Below are 7,500 nucleotides of genomic sequence, written 5' to 3'. Positions count from 1 at the left end.
ATCAGCATTTCATTTAAAGCAACCCCTTCCATTAACATTGCACAGCAAGAATTTCTCCATTTCAGATGATTTCATAATTAGTCAATTAATCCAGCGAGAGTGAGATGAGGTTACAGTGTTTCACCCTGTAATTAATTCTGACGGGCCTCAGGGGAAACAGAGGTCAGTTTTCAACACCTCTCCAGTGGAGAAGCACTTATTCAGACGTTCTCCTGCGGTCACTCACTGCAGAAACACTGAGCTGCACAGCCACACTGATGGAACAAAGTGGATGAGCTTTGCTTAGACTGAAATCAAAATGCAGGTGATGAATAATGAGCAGTCACACAGGAACATACGATCAAACTGCGATCAAAACATGAGCTGATATCCCACAGTGAGTCATTTCTATTCCTGCTCATTTAGTAAATTTTACTTGTGGGATTGTTCCTTTTTGATTGTTAAATTTTAGCCCATTACATATTTATTTTCAAGTATTATAAATTTATTTTAAAGTATTATGCAAATGTTATTTAATCACATATACTATTATTATTATAATTATAATTATTATTATTATTATTATTATTATTATTATTATTATTATTATTATTATTATTATTATTATTATTATTAGGGACTGACACCACTACAGTGTGTAGGCCCTATTGAAATTAGTTTTTGGAAATGGGTTTTGTAAGTAGGTGTGGTAAAATGGTTCAACAGTGCCACCTATGCACACTTGACGATGCGGCCCCAGAGCTATGTTTCACGCACACATACCAAAATTGGCACAAACATCATACATGCCAAAACCTACAAAAAACTCTCTTGGAGCAATATCTCAAACACAGCAGGAAGTCAGATATTATTAACTTCCTCTGCCGAAAAAGTGCAGTTTTTGGCATTTCCGGGTGTTGTACTTAATAAACTCCTCCTAGGGATTTCATCGAATCAACACCAAAATTGGATATTGTCATCTAAAAGACCTTGGCAATGATAAATTGTGAAGATCTAGAGTTTTTGTCAAGGGGCGTGTCCGTGGCAGACTGACAAATTTCAGTGCTTCGCCATGGAAGAGGAAGCACTTCTAACTCACGCACATAATGCCCGATCCGGCCGAAAATTCACAGGTTTGATGAGATTCCTCTGCTGAGGATATCTACAAGCCAATACACAGTGCCAGTCATAGCGCCACCAGCTGACAGAAGGATGTTTGACATAGATTGATGATTTTCTCAGGTTTTTAAAATATACATGCAGCCTAAATTATTATTGTCCACTGTTCTCTGTCATCCTAAGGCCACTGGGCAGCGGTGAACCCAGGTACGAGGTCCATTTCATCACTGTTTGCAGCTTTAATTATTATTAATATTTGTTATTCTTTATTATTTAGTTAATTGATTTTTGGTTCAATCAGTTAAAATTAAATTCAATCAATTAAAAAATGATTTATTTCATATATAAATATATAATATATATATATATATATATATATATATATATATATATATATATATATATGTATGTATGTATGTATGTATGTGTGTGTATATATATATATATATATATATATATATATATATATATATTTTTTTTTTTTTTTTATTCATTTTTTTGTGTATTAGCTATTTTTAACAAGCACCACTTTGGATTGTAATAATGAAAATGAATTATTTACCTGTAATAAAAGTCTGTCTGTTTGTTTGTTTGTTCAGCTTTATCTATTTATCCATCCATCCATTTATCCATCTTTGTCCATTCGTATAGTCATTCGTTCATTTTCCTTCAGGATTAGTTCCTTTATTATTCAGGTTGTCGCCACAACTTATCCAGCAAATGTTTTGCACAGCAAATGCCCTTCTATCTGCAACCCACTACTTGGAAACATCCACACATCCCCATTCACACACATACACAAAGGACAATTTAGCTTACCCAATTCTCCTACAGTATAGCGCTTGTCTTTGGACTGTGGGGGAAACATGCCCACACGAGCACATGGGAAACATGCAAATCGTGAGGCAACATCGCTACCCTCTGCGCCACTGTGCTGTCCCATTCTTACAGTAGTCCATGTTAATAAATACATTAACTAATAAAACCTTTTTGTAAAGTGTGATTGAAAAGGTCACCGCATTTTCATAATCAAGATGTACAAACATTTTTTTTTCTCTCCATTTTGTCTGGAACTGCACATAAACAAACAAAAAAAAAAGATAAAATCTAATTCCAGCCTTTCTGTAATATCATATTTAGATCCAAAACGAAAACTGAAAATGAATTGGGTAGCAGATGATGTTTCATGTCTGTCATTCTTATTGGGAAAATAAGCCCTCAAACAATGCGGTGAGAGCCAGAAAGTGAGCTTGATCTCCAGCGTGCGGCTGAAGGTGTTTTCTGTGCTCTTGGCTTGAGCGCTGGCACTTTGGCTCACCAACCTCACATCTCTTTCTGTAGGTGCGTCTTGGCAGCTGTGCATCAGTGCCATTTGCATGGATAATTTGCTGGCAGGCAGTCGGATCACTCTTCGTCCCCTTTACGCTTTCCAGCCAGATCCCAGATGTAGCAATTCCTAAGCAGTAATTTGTTTGGGAAAGGGAGTTAATTAGTCTTGGTCTGCAAGTCATGTTGCCCTTGTGTGTCATTTGTTTATCTCTGTGCGTCTGTGTGTGTTTGGATGCTGCAACCACCACTGGGGAGGAAAAAAAAAAGTATGAGGCAAAGTCTTGAATGCTCCAAGAAAGTCCCAAAGTTTATTTATTTATTTTGACCGCTGCTACAAGTGTTTACCCTGGGAATTATTTTTAATGATCGTATGTTTAGATTTGGAGATCGAAACAGAGGTAAACATAGCCTTTGGGCTGTGTATTAAGTACGTTTACACCTGTGCTAGCAGATATGCAGGGAATTGGAGAAACCTTTAATTATGTTCCAAAGGGTATTGAAATGTAGCTCGTGAAACGTTTATTATATCTAAGGACAAAAATCATCGGGTACTTTTAAAGCAGACTTTGTGACAAGTATTTTTTTTATTTATTGTTATATTACATTGTATTGTATTATATTATATTATATTATATTATATTATATTATATTATATATTTAGTAAGAAGGTTGCTGGTTTTGAGCCTCGGCTGGGTCAGTTGGCATTTCTATGTGGAGTTTGCATGTTCTCCTCATGTCCGGGTGCTCCAGTTTCCCCCACAGTCCAAATACATGCAATATAGGTGAATTGAATAAGCCAAATTGGTCATAGTGTATGAGTGTGTGAATGCAGGAGTGTGTGGGGGCTTCCAAGTGTTGAGTTGTGGTTGAAAGGGCATCTATTGCATAAAACATATGTTGGATAAGTTGGTGGTTTATTTCACTGTGGCGACCACTGATTAATAAAGGGATTAAGCCGTAAAGAACATGAATGAATATTTTATTAATTTATTATGATATACCAGGTAATTAGACAACATTTAAAATGCAAGATAATTTATTTATTTATTTGTTTGTTTGTTTGTTGATTGTTTTCCCCAGACATTTAGCCTCTTTATAAAATTAAATTAAACACTTAAGTGTCTGTCTGTTGTTTTTATTTCAAGTTTATTTTTAGTTTTAGTTTAATATATTTATTGATTATTTCATATATTTAAATTTATTAAGTTTTTTTAATATAATACAAACTAACAAATTGACTATAATCAGAGGCACACCTATAAATTTATTTATTTGTTTCATCCATCCATCCATCCATCCATCCATCCATCCCTCTAATCATCATTTCATCTATCATTCCATCCATCCATCCATCCATCCATCCATTTGTCTATCTATCCATCCATTCATCCATCCATCCATCCATCCACAAACCAACCATCCATCCATCCATCCATCCATCCATCAACTAACCAACCAACCAACCATTCATCCATCATACATCCATTCATCCATCCTTCCTTCTATTCCTCCATCCATCTGTCCATCCATCCATCCACCAATTAACCAACCATCCATCCATCCATCCATCCATCAACTAACCAACCAACCATTCATCCATCATACATCCATCATCCAACCATCCATCCCCATCCATCCATTCATTCATCCTTCCTTCTATTCCTCCATCCATCTGTCCATCCATCCACCAATTAACCAACCATCCATCCATCATCCATCCATCCATCCATCCATCCTTTCTTCCTTGCATCCATCCATCCATCATCCATCCACCATCCAACCATCCATTCACCCATGTATTTATCTATTCATCTATCAATTCATCCATCCATCCATCCATCTATCCACCAGCCAAACATTCAACCATCCATCCATCCGTCCGTCCATCTATCATCCAACCATCCATCCATCCATCCATCCATCCTTCCTTCCTTCCTTTCATTCATCCACCAACCAACCAACCAACCGTCCATCAATCCATCCATCCATTCACCAACTAATCAATCGTCAGTCCATCCATCCATCCATCCATCCATCCATGCTTCCTTCCTTTCTTCCTTCCTTCCTTCCTTCCATTCATCCACCAACCAACCAATCGTCCATCCATCCATCCATTTAAAGAGATACTGCAGTTCAACCAAAAATAAAAACTTACTATTTACTTACCTTCAAGTGAGTTTCTTTCTTCAGTTGAACAGAAAGATATTTTAAAGAATGCTGAAAACTGATAGACATGGACATCCAAAGTAGGAAAACAAACACTATGCACCATGTCATGATTTTGCCAAGTACGATGCAATCCTGGATTAACATCTATGTTGATCCTAAAACAACATTTTTGTTCAAAAATGTAATCCATATCTATTTCCTCCCCTAAACCCAGCCATAACTATAAATTATTTGAAAAATCAGAGGGTAATAATAGATGAATAACAATTATGTAGAAGTGCATAAACCTAACCGTATAAGCCTAGCATTAACTGTAAACATATGCCTTAATTCTGATTGGCTGATTGGAAAGTTGTTCCAGGATCAACATGGATGTTAATCCAAGAACATGTTCTACTTGATGAAATCAGGTTGGCGACACTATGATTGTTAGTGGTTACAGGTTTTCAGCTTAAGATAACTTATATTTTAAAATAACTTAAAATAACTCAACCCTAACAGAAAAAAAATCAAACCATAAAAGTAAAACCATGAATTAGTTTCAAGAAATTTAATAAAACCATAAATAATAAATTTACAAACACAGCAGATCCCAAAAATCCCAAAAGTCTGCAGATCCTCATCCTGATTCTCAAAATGAAGCATTTAAGAACAGAACTTCAGATTTTAAGCATGTGAAGATTCTAAAATGCACAAATGGAGCTGTTGTTTTGATGAAGTATGTGTATGTTAGCAGGTTAACCAACGGCCAGCTGTCTCAGAAAAGTGATTCAGTTGGTATGAGTAGATTATGGGCCTGGACTGAGCGTCGACCTTCAGCCGTTTGCAGCTCAGCGTGAGTGTGCATTAACTGCGAGGATATGAGAGCGTCGTCTCTCTGAGAAGCCAGATGTATTTGCATCTTAAAACACAATAGTGACGGTGCATGCATAATGATGCTGAGCAGATGGAGATGAGCTTCTGTGCTTTGGGAGATCACACTTTTTTTTTTTTTACAAAAACATAGGAAATGTCAGATCATAATAAATAAACTTAGAAATTGTGACCGAGCTATATAGAAAAAACATACATCCAGACTTTGATCCGGGCAGCGATACTGTGTTAAACAATGGACTGCACCAAATTACAATCTGTACCCCCTTGTGAATAGCAAGTGTGCTTAAGTATGGTTTTGTAAAGGTTGTTACATGCAGATAATGTACTTTAAAATAAAAGTTTTAAGAGTGATAAATGTAGCATTTTTGTAAAATGTAAGGCATTAAAAATATTGCTTGTACTCCAGAGAGATTTATTTACTCATTTAAGTTACGATAACAAATTTATATTTCCTTTTTATCAACTTGATTGAAATGTAGAGATCAGTTTTAACATATTTATGTATTTGCAGCCTGATCTCACAAGGAAACGTAAGTATTTTACGTTTTGTCAGTTTAGTGGCTAATTCGTACGAATTTGTACGAGTTCAGTCGTACAAAAATGTACAATTTTAAAAAGGAGGCGTGGCACCCAACCCCACACCTAAATCCAACCATCATTGGGTGATGAGCAAATCGTACTAAATTGAACGAGTTAGATCGAACAAATTCACACAAATTAGCCATTAAATAAAAAAGTCACAAATTGCCGTAAGATTGCATTGGTATTTAAGTAGAATGAAATGTTTGCTTTATTCTGTGAACTACTACAAAATAACAAAGACGTGCCAAGTGTAATAGCTTAACATTTATTAGTATAGTATAGGTGATTTCAGTCATTTTTAGGTTACTGATTTAAAATTTACACTTAAGTACAATAGTTTTATTAAGTGCACTTAAGTATGTAAATAAACAGTCATCAAAGTGTATTTTATTAAATACATGTATTTATTAAGTACACTTAAGTTTATGTGATTTAAAATGTACACTTAAGTAAAATAGTTTTTTTTTAAATGTGCACTTAAGTATGTAAATACACAGTCATCAAAGTGTACTTTATTAAATACACTTATTTATTAAGTACACTTAAGTTTATGTGATTTAAAACGTACAATTAAGTGAAATAGTTTTTTAAATGTGCACTTAAGTATGTAAATACACAGTCATCAAAGTGTATTTTTTTAAATATGTGTATTTATTAAGTACACTTAAGTAAAATAGTGTTTTTTAAAATGTGCACTTAAGTATGTAAATACACAGTTATCAAAGTGTACTTAAATATGTGTATTTATTAAGTACACTTAATTTATTGTGATTTAAAATGTACACTTAAGTAAAATAGTTTTTAATGTGCACTTAAGTATGTAAATACACTTATTTATTAAGTACACTTAAGTTTATGTAATTTAAAATGTACACTTAAGTAAAATAGTTTTTAAGTGCACTTAGTGCGTAAATAAATCTTTAAAATCTCTATAAACTTCTTTCTAAGAACACATATTTATTAAATATACTTATTTGTACTTAATTAAGTACAATTTAGTGGCTTTTAATGTCTGGGATACCTAACCAACAGTTCAGCTTTCAAAAACTGTACCTTTTAGGATTAAAAAAATGATAAAAGTGCACATTTCATGAAATTAAACCCACTCCTTTTTCACAAGTGCTAAAATAAAACCACTTTAAACTAAAAAACAGACCGCCTGTCTGTGCAGAATAATGCTAGCTTTATAGGATTAGCGCTGCGTGTTGCTAAACCGACGCCATGTTTTCAAGCTAATGCCCCGGTTTAACCTTGCTAGCCCCCTTGAGACCTCATCATCCAGTTCAGCTCCACCCGCCAGGACGTTTCTGTCCTCCAAAACGCTCCCCACGGGGCGTCAGTCGCATCCCACAACCTTCCCCTTCTCCCAGAGGAGCACAGGCTAGCGTCAATGCTACGAAAACTATAGCAAAATGCCCTCCAAGCATAATTACTGTGGATCTCAGT

General features: G+C 35.0%; 1 protein-coding gene across 1 annotated transcript in view; it reads right to left on the bottom strand.

Moving 5' to 3' along the window:
- Positions 1–7,500, bottom strand: part of erbb4a (erb-b2 receptor tyrosine kinase 4a) — a 267,096-nt gene that overhangs the window by 180,644 nt on the left and 78,952 nt on the right.

The sequence above is a fragment of the Danio rerio genome, chromosome 1 (assembly GCF_052040795.2).
Source record: "Danio rerio strain M-AB ecotype USA chromosome 1, GRCz13ab, whole genome shotgun sequence".
Taxonomy (NCBI): domain Eukaryota; kingdom Metazoa; phylum Chordata; class Actinopteri; order Cypriniformes; family Danionidae; genus Danio; species Danio rerio.
Note: the sequence above shows the minus strand (reverse complement) of the source record. Positions and strands in the feature narration are given on the sequence as shown.